Genomic DNA, 21,777 nt, shown 5'->3' with positions numbered 1-21,777 from the left:
GCTTGAGGCCAAGAGTTTGAAACCAGCCTGGGAAACATCCCAGACTTAATCTCCACAATCAAAAAATTCACCCAGCATGGTGGTTCATGCCTGCAGAACCAGCTACTGGGGAGGCTGAGGCAGAATTGCATGAGCCCAGGAGTTTGAGATTAGAGTGAGTTATGATTACACCACTGCACTCCAGCCTGGGTGACAGAGCAGGATCCTGTCTCAAATAATAATAATAATGGAAGCTATCTCACAAGTAACTATTATATGAGTGCTATATAGTCTCTAATATTCATAAAAATCCAACAAGATAGGCATTATTATTTCCTATATAAGCAAAGGAACTGAGATTCATATAGATTATATAATTCAAGGTTACAATACTGGTAAATTATGGACTTAGGATTGAAACTCAGCTCTCTCTCTCTTTTTTTTTTTTTTTTTTTTGCTACTGTATTCCTAGGTATCAGCTCTCTTATAAATTCTGAATTCTGCTGGGCACGGTGGCTCACACCTGTAATCCTAGCACTTTGGGAGACTGAGGTGGGCAGATCAGGAGGTCAGGGGTTTGAGACCAGCCTGATCAACATGGTGAAACCCCGTCTCTACTTAAAAGTACAAAAATTAGCCAGGCATTGTAGCACACTTGGGAGGCTAAGACAGGAGAATTGCTTGAACCCGGGAGGCGGAGGTTGCAGTGATCCGAGAGTGTACCATTGTACTCCAGCCTGGGTGACAGAGCGAGACTCCATCTCAATAAATAAATAAATTAAATTAAATTAAATAAATTCTGAATTATGAAGTTTTCAGTGAAAAATGTACAATAAATCCCATAATGTTAGAAATGTACTTTTTTCAAGGTACCAATATTAACTGTTAGTAGAAGCATGTGTGTGTATGTATGTATGTGTGTATACTGATCCCAATCAAATAATATAATTTCTTTTTTTTTTTTTTGGAGGGAGTTTCGCTCTTGTTGCCCAGTCTGTAGTGCAATGGAGTGATTGTGGCTCACTGCAATCTCTGCCTCCTGGGTTCAAATGATTCTCCTGCCTCAGCCCCCTGAGTAGCTGGGTTTAGAGACATGTGCCACCATGCCTTGCTAATTTTGTATTTTTAGTAGAGACAGGTTTCTCCATGTTGGTCAGGCTGGTCTTGAATGCCTGACCTCAGGTGATCCACCCGCCACGGCCTCCCAAAGTGCTGGGATTACAGGCATGAGCCATCGTGCCTGGCCAAAGACTATAATTTATTTGGGTCTCTTAGAGCTCCTAATTTCCAAGTGTGATTCTAGGATTAGCAGTTCAAACATCACCTTGGAGCATCTTAGAAATGCACTATCTCAGGCTCCTCTTCTAACCTTCTGAAACAGAACCTACATTTTGACAATATCCCAGGTGACTTTTATGGAAATTAAAGTTTGAAATGAAGGCCAGGTGTGATGGCTTATGCTTGTAATCCCAGAGCTTTGGGAGGTTAAGGCAGGAGGATTGTTTGAGGCCAGGAGTTTAAGACTACTCTGGCCAACAGTTATTTAGAAACCTGGTCTCTAAAATAAAATAAAGTTTGAGAGGCACTGTCTTAAGGATGGGTGGTTTCCTCCCAGTTACTAGGGAGGCTAAGGTGGGAGATCACTTGATTCTAGGAGGGCAAAGCTGCAGTGAGACTAGAATAATAGAGCAATAGAGCAAGAACTTGTCTCAAAAAATATATATATATATAAATGGGTGGTTCCAGGAGGAGGGATGCCTCTTACCCCTATTGTGGCCACCACATACACAGGACGAGGGAGGGGAAAGATGGTAAGAATGTACTCATATTATAACCTTTCCTGTCTGATTTTTAACATCAGTCTTTTTTTTTATGACAGCTTTGAAATATAATTACAATTCACTGATTAAATTGTACAACTCAATGGTTTCAGCATATTCAGAGTCATGCAACCATCACCATAATCAATTTTAGAACATCTCATCACCCTGAAAAGAAACTCCATACTCTTTAGCCTCCTCTCCCCATTCTCCCCAGCCTCAAGCCCTAGGCAACCATTAATCTACTTTCTGTTCACCATGGCTGATGGTTTATACCTGTAATCCCAGCACTTTGGGAGGTTGAGGTGGGCAGATCACTTGAAGTCAGAAGTTTGAGACTAGTCTGGCCAATATGGTGAAACCTCATCAATACTGAAAATACAAAAATTAGCCAGGTGTGGTGGCAGGCACCTATAATCTCGATTACTCAGGAGGCTGAGGCAGGAGGATCACATGATGAACCCAGGAGGTAGAAGTTGCAGTGAGCAGAGATCACATCACTGCACTCCAGCGTGGGTGACAGAGTAAGATCCCAGATTCCGTCTCGGAAAAAAAAAAAAATCTACTTTCTGTCTCTACATATTTGCATATTTTGGACATTTTTTACAAATGGAATCATATGATATGCAGTCTTTTTTGACTGGCTTCTTTCACTTAGCATACTATTTTCAAGGTTCATCCATGTTGTTCCCCTGTCTCAATCCTTTCTCATAAGTGGTGGCATTCTTCCAACAGATGTGTGGGTGCCAGACAGCAGTGTGACCCTCTCACCCACTCCTCCCAGTGGAGCTCCTGAGTACCATCACTCCCCCATGAGAAGCCTTTCTCCTCCCGTTACTGACTACCCTAATAAGGAGTACTTGAGCAGAGTTCTTTTTTTCATCCTCTCCCTGGGATTTTGCAGCTCAAGTGCAGCTGGCCCTTGGCCAAGTTTCCTCTCTAAGACGCCTGCAGGTGCTACCAGTGCTGCCACCTTATGCCCATTTCTTGAAGTAGTGGACACTGGATCAGGCACTGTCTTCCTCCCTGAGAACCCTGCTCTTTGCTGTGTTCACAATCCAGGTTGTGACTCATGACAGAGTGTGACCAGGAGAGGTCAAGGGTGTGCTGTGTGGGAACTCATGCCTGGTACCTACAAACAACCAAGAGGCAGAGAAAGAAGCAAGTGCACTTGGGGCTAAAGAGGAGCCTGATTTCAAACCTCTCTTCCTGATTCTCTTGGCTGTTTCTTTAACCTCCACTTCTCTTCCTCTCCTCAGTTCACTTTCATTTCCCTGTTACTCCTCACAGAATAGGGAACCTGCACATCTCTCAATGTTCATTTCTACCTGGATTGTTTTCTCTTGTCACTTTGAGAATATACAATTGTATACTTAGACATTTGGGTATGCTTAAGTTACTCTTTTTTTTTTTTTTTTTTTTTTTGAGACAGAGTCTCACTCTGTCACCAGGCTTGAGTACAGTGGCGTGATCTTGGCTCACTGCAACCTCTGCCTCCTGGATTCAAGTTATTCTCCTGCCTCAGCCTCGCAAGTACCTGGGACTACAGGCACATGCCACCATGCTCAGCTAATTTTTGTATTTTTAATAGAGACGGGGTTTCACCGTGTTGGCCAGGATGGTCTCAATCTCTTGACCTCATGATCTGCCCACCTCAGCTTCTCAAAGTGCTGGGATTACAGGCATGAGCCACTGTGCCCGGCCGCTTAAGTTACCTCTATAAAAAACAATCAGTCGGTCGGGCACAGTGGCTCATGCCTGTAATCCCAGTACTTTGGGAGGCCGAGGTGGGTGGATCACAAGGTCAAGAGATCGAGACCATCCTGGTCAACATGGTGAAACCCCGTCTCTATTAAAAATACAAAAAATTAGCTGGGCATGGTGGCGCGTGCCTGTAATCCCAGCTACTCAGGAGGCTGAGGCAGGAGAATTGCCTGAACCCAGGAGGCGGAGGTTGCGGTGAGCCAAGATCGCGCCATTGCACTCCAGCCTGGGAGTGCAACAAGAGCGAAACTCCGTCTCAAAAAAAAAAAAAGAATCAGTCTAAACATTCTGCCCTACTGAACAGCAAAACAAGGAAAAGGTTTTTTGTTCTCAAAAAAAAAAAAAACAAAGATGTTTTTCCTGAATAAATGAAGCTACCCAAAGCCAAATTTGTAAGAAACATACTTACATTATCAGTCCAAAAGAAAAACTAGCATACCAATGAAAACACTTTCCTTAAATGTTCGTGCCTGAATTTGGGACCTTGTCTAAGTCCATTCTGGGGCACATAGTTCCATTACAGATTATCGTGCACTACTCTAACTCCCTGAGTAGCCCGTATATCTCCCTTTAGATCATGCTCTTATCCTGGGAAAAGCTTTCCAAATTAAGGCTCCAGGTACTTCAGACTTTCATTGCCACTCTATCATATTTATTCAAGAAATGTTTGAATACCACCACATGCTAGCCTTGTGCTGTACACAAGACAGATGAGATTCTAGCTTCCCTGGGGTTTAGCTTCTAGGCAGGGAAATGTAACAGTAGACTGCAGCCCTGAGACCTGTGATGTGCTTGGCTGAGTCCCTCAGTGTGTCTTGATGAGTCCTGCTATCCCTAAGTAAAACAGGCAAGAAAGATCTTGCTGTTTTTTTGGTTTTTTTTTGAGATGGAGTTTCGCTTTTGTTGCCCAGGCTGGAGTGCAAAGGCCCTATCTCAGCTCCCTGCAACCTCTGCCTCCTGGGTTCAAGCGATTCACCTGCCTCAGCCTCCCAAGTAGCTGGGATTACAGGCGCGCACCACCACGCCCAGTTAATTTTTGTATTTTTTGTAGAGATGGAGTTTCACTATGTTGGTCAGGCTGGTCTCGAACTCCTGACCTCAGGTGATCTGCCCACCTTGGCCTCCCAAACTGCTGGGATTATAAGCGTGAGCCACCACACCTGGCCAGACCTTTCTGTTTTAGACAGCAAAGAAGAAAAGTAGATGGGCTGGGTGCAGTTGCTCACACCTGTATGTAATCCCAGCTTGGGAGGCGGAGGCAGGCGGATCACTTGAGGTCAGGAGTTTGAGACCAGCCTGGCCAACATGGTGAAAACCCTTCTCTATTAAAAATACAAATATTAGCTGGCCGTGGTGCTGGGTGCTTGTAATCCCAGCTACTGAGGAGGCTAAGGCAGGAGAATCACTTGAATCTGGGAGGTGAAGGTTGCAGTGACCCGAGATGTTGCCACTGCATGAACCTGAGCAATAGAGTGAGACTCAGTCTCAAAAAAAGTAAAAATAAATAAATAAATAATCAGAAGAAAAGCAGATGGACTCAAGTGGTCCTGGCTGATAGCCCTGCAGAATCTTCTGTCTTCATCTTACTTTGACCTTCGAATAACTCCCTGAAAGCCACAGAAGTATCCCAAAGTGATAACCATACCATTAATGGATTTCATGACCTTACTAAAGTCTTAAACTCTTAAGCTATAACATACATGTATGCTATAGTTCTAAGCAACGCTATATGTACTATAGTTCTAAACAATTTCTAAGCAATGCCATATATATATATGTACATATATATAAGCATGAGCCATAGAATTGTTTTCATAGATAATCTTTGTTAATTTATATAGTTTTGTATTATTTAACAGTATAAACATTACATTGTGGGTTGGTTTGTATGATCATTCCTTAATCCTTGAGAATTCAGAACAAAGTATTACATGCCTTTCCTATTTTCTATTCATTTTGTCTTTCATGGAGCTGGGCATATCAATGGGAGCTTGTTAAACTTTTACTGTTAATCAGCTTGTAGAGAAATCCATTATTTATTCTCTCTTGCTTGGGGGTCAAAGCAGCCAACCAGATCTAAAGACACATTTAGAAGACCTGTCAATGTAAACAGGTGTGTATTTATTCTGACTTTGCTATTATAATTTAGTAAAGCTTCTTTTATCTCACACCTTTGGATAATATGAAAAGCCTGAATTCATTTTCTAAATAATTAAAACTAATCCCTTTCAGTACAAAATGTTTTAAAATATGCCTTTAACAAAACATTATTTTAAATAAAATAGATCCCTGCATTCTTGAAATGTATAGCAAATATAATTTAAACTCTTCTTATTTTCTTGGTCATTATTATAATTCAGATTGAAACTCCAAAGTACTGGATCTCTGAGAAATACTAAAATATGCTATGCCTTTTCCCGTACCCAAAATGACCCAAGGCTAGTGTGATTTTGAGTTCTTTTATGTCCTTCCAATAATTTTCTTTCTGTTTTATCCCTTCCTTTGTTAAGCTATTAGATAATACTTCTTGCTACTTCCTGGGTGCCTGGCTTTAGTAATTCTCTTCCTAATCTGTGTCCTAGGAAACTAGGTAACAAAATTTATTCATATTGTGTGTAAAGTAAGAGCAAATAGGCTTTGAATCTGACACTTTCCTAGAAGTGAATAGTATTGTTCTCTGCAGCCTGTGTTTTTGAGCAGTTTGTGAATAAAGTTACCTGCCTACTTATCTAAAAAAAAAAAAGAAGAAGAAGTGAATAGTATTAGCTTTTCAAGCAGTTCAATAGTCTTTTTAAATTGCTCTAGTATTCTCAATTCCCCTACTGATACCCTAATTGTTGGATAAATTACCTTCTATAGAAAATGTTAACATAGTACTTTTCTTTTTGTTAGTGTTGTCTCTTTTGAGACAGAGTTTGATTTCTGTCACCCAGGCTGAAGTGCAACAGCAGATCTTAACTGGAGGCAACCTCTGCCTCCTAGGCACAAGTGATCCTTCTGCCTCAGCCTCCAGAGTAGCTGGGACCACAAGCGAAGGCTACCACACCCAGCTAATTTTTTCTATTTTTTGTAGAGACCAGGTTTTGCTCTGTTGCCCAAACTGGTCTCCAACTCCTGGCCTCAAGTGATCCGCCCGCCTCGGCCTCCCAAAGTGCCGGGATTACAGGCGTGAGCCATTGTGCCCGGCCAACATAGTACTTTTTTGCTGCTACAATTCAGCTAAATATAACTTTTTTTTTTTTGAGACAGTCTCACTCCATCACCAGGCGCCAGGCTGGAGTGCAATGGTATGATCTTGGCTCACTGCAACCTCCACCTCCCAGGTTCAAGCAATTCTCCTGCCTCAGCCTCCTGAGTAGCTGGGATTACAGGTACGTGCCACCATGCCCAGCTAATTTTTTTATATTTTTAGTAGAAACGGGGTTTCACCATGTTGGCCAGATGGTCTCGATCTCTTGACCTCGTGATTCACCCACCTTGGCCTCCCAAAGTGCTGGGATTACAGGCGTGAGCCACCGCGCCCAGCCATAACTTTTTCCATCAAACCTTCTGCTTTGATTGGCTGGGCACAGTGGCTCATGTCTGTAATCCCAGCACTCTGAAGGGCAGGGTGGGAGGATCACTTGAGCCAGGGAGTTTAGGAAGAGTCCGCCCGGGCAATATAGTGAAACCTCATCTCTAAAAAAAAAGGAACTTAAAAAATTAGCCCAGCATCAGCCAGGTGCGGTGGCTCACACTTGTAATCCCAGCACTTTGGGAGGCCGAGGTGGGCAGATCTTGAGGTTGGGAGTTTAAGACCAGCCTGGCCAATATGGTGAAACCCCTGTCTCTACTAAAAATACAAAAAAAAAAATTTAGCTGGGCAGGGTGATGCATGCCTGTAATCCCAGTTACTTGGGAGGCTGAGGCAGAAGACTTGCTTGAACTGGGACCTGAGAGGTGGAGGTTGCAGTGAGCCAAGATTGCACTGCTGCACTCCAGGCTGGGCTACAGAGTGAGATTCCCTCTTTAAAAAAAAAAAAAAAAAATAGCCCAGCATGGTAGCAGCCAGTGGGAGAATTGCTTGAGCCCAGGAGTCAGAGGTTGCAGTGAGCCAAGATCTTGTCACTGCACTTCTGCCTGGGCATCAGAGAGACCCTGTCGCAAACAAACCCCTAAAACCAGTGTACTCAATTTCTAAAGTGTAACATTATTTAAAATTGAGTGTCTGGCTGGGGGCAGTGGCTGACGCCTGTAACCCTAGCACTTTGGGAGGCCAAGGCAGGTGGATCACCTGAAGTCAAGAGTTTGAAACCAGCCTTGCCAACATGGTGAGAACTCATCTCCACTAAAAATATTTTTAAATTAGCTGGGCGTGGTGGTGGGCACCTGTAATCCTGTTACTTGGGAGGCTGGGACAGGAGAATCTCTTGAATCTGAGAGGCAGAGGTTGTAGTGAGCCGAGATCACAACACTGCACTCCAGCCTGGGTGACAAGAGTGAGACTCCAACTAAAATAAAATAAAAAGTGAATATTCCATGCCAGCTTTAATTTTTTTCATTTTCCTTTCTTGTCTTCCTTCCTTCCCTCCTTTTCTTCATTCATTTTGTTTTGGACAGAGTCTCTCTTTGTCACCCAGGCTGGAGTGCAGTGGCTCGATCATAGCTGACTGCAGCCTCCACCTCCTGTGCCCAAGAAGTTCTCCTGCCTCAGCCTCCATGGTAGCTGGGACTCTAGGAATGGGCCATTACAGTTGGCTAAGTTTTTGAGTTTTTTTGTTTTGTTTTGTTTTTGTAGAGATGGGATCTCACTATATTTCCCAGGCTGATCTTGAGCTCCTGGACTCAAGCAATCCTCCCATCTCTGTCTCCCAAAGTGCTGGGATTATAGGCATGAGTCACTGCACTAAGCCTATAAATTTCTGTCGTACTTAGAATAGTGCCATAGCGTGTGTAACAACCTTACTTTAGATCTGTGTAAAACATAGACTAATAAACATGAAGTAATTGAACCAGAGTCACCGGAGTATTAAATGGAAGAGTTGAGATTCAAATCCAACTCTAAATACAAAATCAGGATTTTTATTTTTTAAGTAGAAGCAGAAGTCTATTTCTCACAAAACAGCCTGGAAAGGAGAAGTCTCAGACTTTTCTGTCAACCTGTCAAATAGGAACTTGAGCTCCTTTCATGCTGTTGTGTTCCCCTTTCTTAGAGATAATACTTCAATTGCATGGTCAAAGCTTAGTCTCAGGTGTATCTAGTCCAGGTTGCTCTGGAGTGGTGGCAGCCAGACAGGAGTGGACAAGGGACCCTGCAAATGCCTGCATGTTGGGGTAAAGGAGGAATAGGGGATCTGGCTGCCCCTGGATGAACAAGGAGGATGGAAGGTCTTGTGATGTCTGTCTCCCCACCTCTGCTTACCTCCCACCCTCTAGGACCCAGACCTAGAGAGCTACTCTCAAATTGACATTCTTTTTTTGAGATGTAGTCTTTCTCTGTTGCCCAGGCTGCAGTATAGTGGCATGATCTCAGCTCACTGCAACCTCTATTTCTTGGACTCAAGCAATTCTCCCACCTCAGCCTCCCAAATAGCTGGCATCACAGACATATGCCACCATGCCTGGCAAATTTTAGTATTTTAGTAGAGACGGGGTTTCACCATGTTGGCCAGGCTAGTCTCCAACTCCTGACCTAAAGTGATCCACCCACCTAAGCCTCCCAAAGTGCTGGGATTACGGGTGTGAGCCACCATGCCAGGCCTCAAAGTCTACATCCTTTTTATATATATATATATATATATATATATATATATATATATATATATATATATACACACACACTTTATATATATATATATAAAGATATACTTTATATATATATATAATTTCTGGGATACATGTATAGAACAGGCAGGTTTGTTACACAGGTATACATGTGCCATGGTGGTTTGCTGCACCCATCAACCTGTCATTTACATTAGGTATTTCTCCTAATTCTATCCCTCCCCCAAGACCCCCCACACACCCAAAGTCTACATTCTTATCATTAAGTCAAGTTGTCTTCATTATACTATTGTTAAGAGAATAGAAGAGGGTATTGAGCATGTATTCTGGTAATTATGGTCAACGTAATCCCTGACCTAGTGGTAATAAATGTAGCCAACCAGCTGTGTGTGTAATCAGCAATTAATAGAAGATAAAGTGGAAGTGGCTCTTCCCATCTGCTAGAATCTTCCCCTTGAGGGAGGGGATAGGAATGACGGACTAGTCAAGCTAAGGCCCAAGGCAAAGTGGTTTAAAGGCAGGGGTGGGTTTCATAAAAGCAGATCACTTGATGCAAGCCAAATGGCCAAATACTGGGCCATCAGCTATATGAACACCCTATTCAAAGTAAAAAGGCAGGTATTGGGTTGATGGAATATAGAGTTGAGGCTTCCGTAAGAACAAGTATAGAAGCAGTTCAGGCCAGGAGCGGTGGCTCATGCCTGTAATCCTAGCACTTTGGGAGGCCAAGATGGGTGGATCACCTGAGGTCAGGAGTTCAAGACCAGCCTGGCCATCATGGTGAAACCCCATCTTTTTTTAAAAAAAAAAAAAAAAAAAAAAGCAGTTCAATAAGTCACAGGCAATTTCCTCAAACACCTGTGATTGGAACATATGTAGTTGGGTCTACCTGGCTTGAAGGGTACAAGGGTCTTCTGTGAAGATGCAGGACATGATTTGAATCAGAAGATTTCTGTCAGTCAGTGGTATAGTCCCCTAAGGAATAAATCACAGTGAGAATTGCACTTCTCTGAGTTCTTCAATGTTTACAGTGGTGTTTTGAAGTCTTTAATTCTTTGATTTTTCTTCCTTTTTCCCTTTAATAATGATAAATACCAATTTTGGTTTGCCTCAGTTCATTTGTATTTTTTCTTTCTTTCTTTCTTTCTTTTTTTTTAAAGACAGTCTCTCACTATGTCTCTTAGTCCGGAATGTGGTGGCGCAGTCCCGGCTCACTGCAACCTCTGCCTCCTGGGTTCAAGCGATTCTCCTGCCTCAGCCTCCCAAGTAGCTGAGATTACAGGCATGTGCCACCATGCCTAGCTAATTTTTGTATTTTTAGTAGAGATGGGATTTCACCATGTTGGCCAGATTGGTCTTGAACTCCTGACCTCAAGTGATCCACCTGCCTTGGCCTCCCAAAGTGCTGAGATTACAAGCGTGAGCCACTGTGCCCAGCCTGCATTTTTTTTTTTTCCATTTGCTAGTTCCACTTTAGGATAGTTTTATCCGCTAATTAGTTATGAATATCTCTAGAGCTACTGCCCAAATAGCTTCTATTTAGCTACATACTATTCCATGATTCTGTCCAACTCTATCCTTGCATGTTTTTTGTAACTTTTTCCCACTTCTTTTAGATACTCAGATTTTCAGTTCTGTCTGTTACTTTGTTACTTCTGTGCACCTACTACCTTTTAACCTTGAAGATGTGAAACAGCTCATCTTTTTTTTTTTTTTTGAGACGGAGTTTTGCTCTTGTTCTCCAGGCTGGAGGTGATCTTGGCTCACGACAACCTCTGCCTCCTGGATTCAAGCGATTCTCCTGCCTCAGCCTCCTGAGTAGCTGGAAATACAGGCATGTGTCACCATGTCTGGCTAATTTTGTATTTTTAGTAGAGATGGGGGTTTCTCCATGTTGGTCAGGCTGGTCTCAATCTCCTAACCTCAGCTGATCCACCCGCCTCCACCTCCCAAAGTGCTGGGATTACAGGTTTGAGCCTCGGTGCCAGGCCAGCTCATCCTTTCTTCAGGTCCTCCACCCCATCAAAGTTGGAGCCAAAACTCAATTGTGGTCAAAACTCAGTTAACTAAAAGGTTACAAAAAGTAACAATTCAAAATGCAAAGATTTGCTTTGGGGCTTTGTGTGGGGAGGGGAGTGGAGATGTGGGCGATGAGCCCTGGTACCATCTCCTTGCTGTGTCTTGTGTTTTCCTGTCAGTGTCTTGCTGCTTCAGTTTCTGTAGTTGTAAGCTGCAGTGATGGAGAGTGGGGTTAACCTAGAGTAGTTTTTACCTGAATAAATGACTCCTCTCCAGGATGCTACTAACATATCCCTTTATACCTTTTCTCATGCTGCACCTCTTTCAGAAGTGCTCCTGTGGCGTCCCCATGTCTCATCTTAAATATCACCCTTTTAGGAAACAATTTCTAACTCCTCTAAACCTGGGGTCAGCAAATATTGTCTATAAAGAAGCAGATATGTAATCCCAGCACTTTAGGAGACTGAGGTAGGCAAATCACCTGAGGTCAGGAATTCAAGACCAACCTGGTGAAAACCTATCTCTGCAAAAAATACAAAAATTACCCTGCTGTGGTGGTGTGCACCTGTAATCCCAGCTAGTAGGAAGGTTGAGGCAGGAGAATCACTTGAATCCAGGAGGCGGAGGTTGCAGTGAGCTGAGATCACACCACTGCACTCCAGCCTGGGCAACAGCAAATGCGGTCTCAAAGGAAAGAGAAGCAGCTAGTGGCCGGTCACGATGGCTCACGCCTGTAATCCCACCACTTCGGGCAGCCAGGCAGGTGGATCACCTGACGTCAGGAGTTCGAGACCAACCTGGCTAACACAGCAAAACCATGTCTCTACTAAAAATACAAAAATTAGCCAGGTGTGGTGGCGGATATTTGTAATCCCAGCAATTCGGGAGGCTGAGGCAGGAGAATCACTTGAACCTGGGAAGCAGAGGTTGTAGTGAGCCAAGATTGCGCCACTGCACCCCAGCCTGGGTGACAGAGCAGGACCGTATGTGTGTGCATAAATATGTGTGTGTGTAAATTTACATGTATGTCTTTAAAAAAAAGCAGATAGTAAATAGGCTTTACAGGCCAAGAGTGATAAGAGTGCACTCAGCCTGGGTGATAGAGTAAGACCCTGTCTTAAAAAAAAAAAGAAAAAAGAAGACAGAAACATGTTGAGAACTTCCTATTGGAAATGCTTGGGACCAGAAATGTTTCAGCTTTGACTTTTTTTTTTTTGAGACAGAATCTCACTCTGGCACCCAGGCTAGAGTGCAGTGGCACAATGTCAGCTCACTGCAACCTCTGCCTCCCAGGTTCAATCAATTCTGCCTCAATCTCTCAAGTAGCTGGGACACATGCCACCACATCTGGCTAATTTTTAATTTTTAGTAGAGACAGGCTGGTCAGGCTGGTCTCAAACTCCTGACCTCAGGTGATCTGCCTGCCTCAGCTTCCCAAAGTGCTGGGATTACAGGCATGAGCCACCATGCCCAGCAGATTTTGGAATTTTTAAACATGAAATTCACTTACGTTTCATATATACCTTATACACATAGCCCGAAGGTAATTTTATTTTTCCCTTGGGGATGCTGTATGTTGTGTACCTGCCTTTTAACTATGGCCATCACGTAAGGTTAGGTATGAAATTTTCCACTTGTGGTGTCATGTCAATGCTCAACAAGTTTCACATTTTGGAGAACTTCAGATTTTTGGATTAGGGATGTTCAACCTTTTTCTTGTTGGAGACGGAGTCTCTAGCTCTAGCTCTAGCTCTGTTACCCAGGCTGGAGTGCAGTGGCATGATCTCTGCTCGCTGTAGCCTCCAACCCCCAGGTTCAAGCAATTACTCCTGCCTCAGCCTCCTGAGTAGCTGGGATTATAAGTGTGCATCACATCCAGCTAATCTTTGTATTTTTACTAGAGATGGGGTTTCACCATGCTGGTTAGGCTGGTCTCTAACTCCTGATCTTGTGATCTGCCTGCCTTGGCCTCCCAAAGTGCTGGGATTACAGGCATGAGCCACCGTGCCTGGCCAGGATGTTCAACTTTTAATAAAAAGTGTTGGCTGGGCATGGTGGCTCACATTGTAATTCCAGTACTTTGGGAGGCTGAAGTGGGAGGATCACTTGAGCTCAGGAGTTGGAGACCAACCTGGGCAACATAGGGAGACCCCATCTCTACAAAAATAATATTTTTAAAAGTCAGGCGTGGCGGTGCACACCTGTGGTCCCAGCTACTCAGGAGGTTGAGGTGGGAGGGTCATTTTAGCCAGAAAATTCTAGGCTACAGTGAGCTGTGATTACACCACTGCACTCCAGCCTGTCTTAAAAAAAAAAAAACACTAGAACAAAACAAAGGAACCCCATGAACAATCACGAAATACATGTTGGTGAAGATGTGGAGAATTTGGAACCCTTATACATTGTTGGCAATAGTGTGATATGGTGTAGCATTTTGGAAAACAGTTTGACAGTACCCCAAAAAGTTAAAAGCAGAGTTACACTATGACCCAGCAATTCCACTTCGAGGTATTTCCACAAAAATAGAAACAGGTATCCACAGAAAAATGTGTGTGCAAGAAGTTGTACATAAATGTTCACAGCAGTGTTATTTATAAACAGTCTAAATGTTCATCAACCATCAAATGGATAATTGAAAGTAGACCAGGCAGTGGTATACATATATTAGTTGGGTGTGGTGCTGTGGGCCTGTAGTCCCAGCTACTCAGGAAGCTGATGTAGGAAAATTGCTTGAGCCTAGGAAGGTACAGGCTTCTGTGAGCCGTGATTGTGCCACTGTACTTTATCCAGCATGGGCAACAGAGTGAGACCTTGTCTCAAGGAAAAAAGGAAAAAAAGGAATCAAGTACTGGTATATGCTATAACACGGATGAACCTGCAAACATTATGCTAAATGAAAAAAATCTAGTCACAAAAGACCACATATTATAAGATTCCGCTATATGAAAAATCCAGAATAGGCAAATCCATACAGACAAAGTGAATTTGGTTCTACAGGATGGGGAGTGACTAATGGGCAGGGTGTTTCTTTTGGGGATGATGAAAATATTCTAAAATGTGGTGATGGGCCAGGTGCAGTGGCTCACACCTGTAATCCCAACACTTTGGGAGGCCGAGGCAGGCAGATCACCTGAGGTTGGGAGTTCAAGACCAGCCTGACCAACATGAAGAAACCCCGTCTCTACTGAAAATACAAAAAAATTAGCTGGGCATGGTGGTGCATGCCTGTAATTCCAGCTACTTAGGAGGCTGAGGCAGGAGAATCACTTGAACTTGGGAGGCAGAGGTTGCAGTGAGCTGAGATCACGCCATTACACGTCAGCCTGGGCAACAAGAGCAGAACTCCATCTCAAAAAAAAAAAAAAATGTGGTGATGGTTGCACAACTCTGTGAATATACTAAAATTATTATATTGTACACATTAGCCAGGTGTGGTGGCTCTCACCTGTAATCCTAATTATTCAGGAGGCTGAGGTGAGAGAATCATTTGAGGCCAGGAATCCAAGACCAGCCTGGGTGACAAAGCAAGAGCCTGTCTCTTAAAAAGAAAACTGTAGGCTGGGTGCAGTGGCTCATGCCTGTAATCCCAGCACTTTGGGAGGCCAAGGTGGGTGAATCACCTGAGGTTGGGAGTTTGAGACCAGCCTGACCAACATGGAGAAACCCTGTCTCTACTAATAATACAAAATTAGCTGAGTGTGGTGGCTCATGCCTTTAATCCCAGCTATTCATGAGGCTGAGGCAAGAGAATTGCTTGAACCCAGAGGCAGAGATTGCACAGAGGCAAGGCAGAGATTGCACAGAGGCAAGATCGTGCCATTGCACTCCAGCCTGGTGACAGAATGAGACTCTGTATAAAAAAAAAAAAAAAGAAAAACCCATTCAAAAGTAGGTGAAGTATGTGAACAGACACTTTTCAAAAGAAGACATATATTAGGCCAAAAAACATATGAAAAAATGCTCATCATCACTGGTCATTAGAGAAATGCAAATCAAAACCACATTGAGCTATCATCTCATGCCAGTTAGAATGGTGATCATTGAAAAATCTGGAGACAACAGATGCTGGAGAGGATATGGAGAAATAGGAACACTTTTACACTGTTGGTGGGAGTATAAATTAGTTCAACCATCATGGAAGACAGTATGGCGGTTCCTCAAGGATCTAGAAATAGAAATTCCATTTGACCCAGCAATCCCATTACTGGGTATATACCCAAAGAATTATAAATCATTCTATTATAAAGACACATGCACACATATGTTCATTGTGGTGCTGTTTACAATAGCAAAGACCTGGAACCAACCCAAATGCCCATCAATTATAGATTAGACAAAGAAAACATGGCACATATACACCATGGAATACTATGCAGCCATAAAAAATGATGAGTTCATGTTTCTGGAAAGCATCATTCTCAGCAAACTGACACAAGAACAGAAAATCAAACACCACATATTCTCACTCACAGGCAGGTGTTGAACAATGAGAACACATGGACATAGGGAGAGGAGTAGCACACACTGGGGTCTGTTGTGGGGGGCTAGGGGAGGGACAGCATCAGGTGGGAAATTGGGGAGGGATAACATGGGGAGAAATGCCAGATATAGGTGATGGGGGATTGGAGGCAGCAAACCACATTGCCATGTGTGTATCTATGCAACAGTCCTGCATGATCTGCACATGTACCCCACAACCCAAAGTACAATAAAAAATTTTTTTACAAAGGGCTGAGGGAATACAATTGGAATGTACATAACACAAAGAAATGATGAGTGCTTGAGGTGACAGACACCCCATTTACTGTGATGTGATCCTTACACATCGTTTGCCTGTATCAAAACATCTCATGTACCCCATAAATATGTACATCTACTACATATCCATAAAAATTAAACATTAAAAATATATTTAAGTTGGGTGTGATGGCTCACACCTGTAATCCTAGCGCTTTGGGAGGTTGAGGCGAGTAGATTGTCTGAGCTTAGGAGTTTGAGACCAGCCTGGGCAACATGGTGAAACTCTGTCTCTATTAAAAATAGAAAAAAATTAGCCAGGCATGGTGGCACACGCCTGTAATCCTAGCTACTCAGGAGGCTGAGACAGGAGAATTGCTTGAACCCAGGAGGTGGAAGTTGCAGTGAGTTGAGATCGCACCACTGAGCTTCAGCCGGGGAGACAGAGGAGACTGTCTCAAAAATAAATTTTAAAAAATATATATTTAAAAACAAAACAAACAAAAACATTGCATAGCAATGACTTGAGGAGCAGAGAAATAAAACTCTGGAAGATACTTAATTCTACATTTCCATTTTGGATTCAATTCTAAATGTTTCTGACTAAAGCATGTATGTACTTTTTTGAGGGGGGGCATGCCTGGCTCAAACATGTATGTTCTTAACCACTCTACTATACTGTCTCCTAAAGATTACTTCCTTAGGTTAGATTCTCAAATGTAGAGTTACTGAGACAAAGGATATGAACAATTTACTGGAACAGCTGAATGAAGTCCATGCAGCCATCTGGGCTTGCCATGTACATGGCCCCTTCTGGGTAAAGTGAAATGCTGTTCTTGCTCTAGTGCTATGACTCATACAATAATTTGAATGAAACAAACCCAGCTATCACAGCTGATTGACCAGTTGCTTAAACGGAAGCCAAAGGCCACTATATGCAAGCTACCTACTGCCACTGAGGCAATAGCAGTAGTTAGGTGTTCAAAAGCAGCACTCAATATCAGCAATGGCAAATCAATCCAATCAAATTCTCTCTTTAGGGACATATAATATGAATGCCAAGTGCACAAACAGAAGGCAAGTAACTCAAACTCAAGTTGTTGAGTTTTCAGCATCTGTGTGATAAGTGTAGAAAATGTATGATTTATGGAGAGGCTTTCAATTGTCATCCAAAGAGTGAACCCAGGCCGGGCATGGTGGCTCATGCCTGTAATCTTAGCATTTTAGGAGGCTGAGGCTGGTGGATCGCTTGAGGTCAGGAGTTCAAAATCAGCCTGACCAACATGGTGAAACCCTGTCTCTACTAAAAATACAAAAAATTTAGCTGGGCATGGTGGTGGGTGCCTGTAATCCCAGCTACTTGGGAGGCTGAGACACAAGAATCACTTGAACCTTGGGAGGCAGAGGTTGCAGTGAGCCGAGATTGCGCCATTGCACTTCAGCCTGGGCAACAGAGTGAGACTCCATCTCAAAAAAGAGGAAAAAAAAAAGAGTGAACCCAAACACTTCTTGAAAACAAACTTACCCTACTAAGCCCAGGTATAGCACATTGAGGCCAAGTCATTTATACTACCAGAAAAATAAACTATATGATGGCTCAGTGTGGTGGTTCACACCTGTAATCCTAGCACTTTGGGAGGCCGAGGTGGGCAGATCGGTAGAGGCCAAAAGTTTGAGACCAGCCTGGCTAACATGGTGAAACACTATCCCTAATAAAATTACAAAAAGTAGCCAGGCATGGTGGCAGCCACCTGTAATCCCAGCTACTTGAGAGGCTGAGGCATAAGAATCACTTGAACCCTGGGGGTCAGAGGTTGCAGTGAGCGGAGATCACACCATTGCACTCCAGCCTTGGTGACAGAGTGAGACTCCATCTCAAAAAGAAAAGAAAAATATAACCATATGAACCCTTTCCCAAGGATAAAGAAGTTTTCAAAGGGAGACAGAGTCATTCCATCAGATTGAATCATTATACTGATAAAAATGTTAAATAAATTATCTTTTGTTTCAAGGGGGAAAAATGAAGTTAGAATGGTCTCTAAACCTTCTAAATTTCCATCTCTCCTCAAACCTTAACAACTTTTTCTTGCTCTGCTCTCTCAGCTAACGAATTTGCCTTTTACGTCATTAGGAAAACATAGGCAAGCAGATAGGAACTTTGTCATCCTTTTACCACCACATCTACCAAACTACCTACTCGTCTCCCAGGTTTAAGAGATTCTCCCACCTCGGAGAGGGATCCAAGATGGCCGATCACCAGCAGCTCAGGCTTGTAGCTCCCAGTGAAAGCGCAGAGAACAAGAGGACGCCACCCTTTCAGATGAATTTTTGTTGCTCCCAGACCAGGAGATTCCCAGCAGAGGAGCCCCACGGGTTGCCAGCATGACTCTTGTGGCTGGCGTGGTGGTTTTGCTGGCACCCCGGCATGGTGGTTCTCGGTGCAGAATAAACAGGACTGGGTCCCCTTTTGGTCGACGTTTGGAGCTCCATGAAGGCTGAGTTGCCCATTCAGCTGATTGAAAAAGGAATTTAGGAGGGAAGCCAGACCGGAGACTCTGGGCAGAAAAGCACCAAGAATCTTGACGCCACTGTTCTAGCCAGCGCAGTGGTTGCTCAGATTTCAGCGCTGGGAATTAACAACTTGGATGTCCACTCAGAGACCTAATTTGAAAGTCAGTAATTACAAAGACGACAGGTGGATAAATTTACAATCATGGGAAGAAACCAGCATAAAAAGGCTGAGAAGACTCAAAATCAGAATGCCTCTCCCTCTACAGGGGATCACAGTTCCTCATCAACAAGGGAACAAGGCCTGATGGAGAACAAGTGTGTTCCAATAACAGAATTAGGCTTCAGAAGGTGGATAATAAGAAACTTCTGTGAGTTAAAAGAACATGTTCTAGCCCAATGTAAAGGAACTAAGAACTTTGAAAAAAGGTTTGACGAAATCCTGAAGAGAATAAACAATTTAGAGAGGAATATAAGTGAATTATGGAACTAAAGAATACAATACGAGAACTCCACAAAGTATGCACAGGTTTTAACACTCAAATTGATCAAGCAGAAGAAAGGATATCAGAGGTTGAAGACCAACTTAATGAAATGACATGAGAAGACAAGAATAGAGAAGAAAAAGTAAAAAGGAATGAGCAAAGTCTCCAAGAAATATGGGACTATGTGAAAAGAACTAATTAACATTTGATAGGTGTACCTGAATGTCATGAAGAGAATGAATCCAAGCTGGAAAATAATCTTCAGGATATTATTCAGGAAAACTTTCCTAACCTAGTAAGGCAGGACAATATTCAACTCCAGGTAATACAGAGAACACCACAAAGATATTCCTCAAGTAGAGCAACCCCAAGACACATAATTGTTAGATTCACCAGGGTTGAAATAAAGGAGAAAATTCTAAGGGCAGCTAGAGAGAAAGGTCAGGTTACCCATAAAGGGAAGCCTATCAGACTCACAGCAGATGTCTCAGCAGAAACCCTACAAATGAGAAGAGAGTGGGGGTCAATATTCAATGTCCTCAAAGAAAAGAATTTTCAACCCAGAATCTCATATCCAGCCAAACTAAGCTTCATAAATGAAGGAAAAATAAAATTTTTCATGAACAAGCAAGTACGCAGAGATTTCATCACCACCAGGCCTGCTTTACAAAAGCTTCTGAAAGAAGGACTACACACAGAAAGGAACAACCAGTATCAGTCATCCCAAAAACTTACCAAAAGGTAAAGAGTATCTCCATAATGAAGAATCTATATCAACTAATGGGCAAAATAGCCAGCTAGCATTAAATGACAATATTAAACCCACAAATATCAATATTAATCCTAAATTTAAATGGATTAAACGCCCCAATCAAAGACACAGACTCGCAAACTGAATAAAAAGTCAAAACACATCGGCACTCTGTATCCAGATCCATCTCATAAGCAAGGACACACAAAGACTCAAAACAAAAGGTTGGAGGAAGACTCCCCAATCAAATGGAGAGAGAGAAAAAAAAAAATAGGAGTTGTAACTTTCGTCTCTGACAAAATAGACTTTAATAGTAACAAAGACTAAAAGAAACAAAGAAGGACATTACATAATGGTAAAAGGATCAATGCAACAATGGGAGTCAATGATCATAAATATATATGCACCCAATATAGGAACACCCAGATACATAAGACAAGTTTTCAAAGACATACAAAGAGACTTGGACTACTGCACAATAATAGCAGGAGACTTTGATACCACATTGTTAATATTTGACGGATTAACGAGATAGAAAATTAACAGGGACATTTATGATTTGGACTCAGACCTGAAACAAGTAAACTCAGTGAATATTTATAGAATTCTTCACCCCAGGTCCACAGAACATACATTTTTTTTTAGTATCACATTACACCAATTTTGAAAGTGACCACATAAATGGAAGCAAATCACTCTTCAGCATTTGCATAGCATTTCACAGGTTTAAATGAAATATTGGTTGGCCAAAAAAAAAAAAAAAAAAAAAGATTCTCCCGCCTCAGGCTTCCTAGTAACGGGCACTACAGGAACATGCCACCATGCCTGGCTAATTTTTGTATTTTTTGGTAGAGACAGAGTTTCATCATTTTGGTTGAAACTCTTGACTTCTCAAACTCTCGACTTCAGACTATTCTCTCAAACTCTCGACAAACAGGCTATTAAACTCTTGACTTCAGGTGATCCACCCGCTTTGGCCTTCCAAGGGCTGGGATTACAGGTATGAGCCACAGCACTTGGCCCCATAGAAGGATTTTGGCACCGTTTTCTATCAATCACAAATGTACTTACCCTTTGACTCAGCAATTCTTTTAGGTAATTTTATCCTACAAATACATTGCGCACATATGAAATACTCTATGTAAAAAATTATTTATTGCAGCTTTGCTTGTAATAACAAAAGATTGGAAACAACCTAAATATTCATCAATAGGAGTCACTAAGGGATTGAATAAATAAATTAGGGTGTAACAACACAACAGAGCCATAAATAAAGCAATTCGGAGAAGCAGCGAAGCAGAAAAGAAAAAAGAAAAACTTCAAAAAAAAGAAAGTGAAAGACCTTTCTATATAAATATATGAAACAGTCTCCAAGATAGATTGATAAGTAGAAAAGCAAGGGACAGAAACAGCGTGTACAATGAGTTGCAAATTGTGCGTTTGTTTAGAAAGAGGGAAGGTAGAAGAATACACACACACACACACACACACACAGACACACGCTTGTATATTCAGAGAATATTACCAGAAGAATTCATCAGAACCTAGAAATACTGAATTTAGGGAGAAAACAGTGTGGCTGGGGGAAGGTGTGGCAGTGAGACTTTTCATTGTATGCCCTTTGGTATTTTTTAAATTTTGTACTTGGCTGGGCGCAGTGACTCATGCCTTTAATCCCAGAACTTTGGGAGGCCAAGAGGGGTGGATCACCTGAGATCAGGAGTTTGAGACCAGCCTGGTCGACATGGTGAAACCCTGTCTCTACTAAAAATACAAAAATTAGCTGGGCGTGGTGGCAGGCGCCTGTAATCCCGGTTACTCGGGAGGCTGAGGCAGGAGAATCTCTTGAACCTGGAAGGTGGAGGTTGAGGTGAGCATTGCACTCTGGCTGGGCAACAAGAGCAAAACTCGGTCTCAAAAAAAAAATTGTACCATGTAATCTTATCCATTC

The sequence above is a fragment of the Callithrix jacchus genome, chromosome 7 (assembly GCF_049354715.1).
Source record: "Callithrix jacchus isolate 240 chromosome 7, calJac240_pri, whole genome shotgun sequence".
NCBI lineage: Eukaryota > Metazoa > Chordata > Mammalia > Primates > Cebidae > Callithrix > Callithrix jacchus.
Note: the sequence above shows the minus strand (reverse complement) of the source record.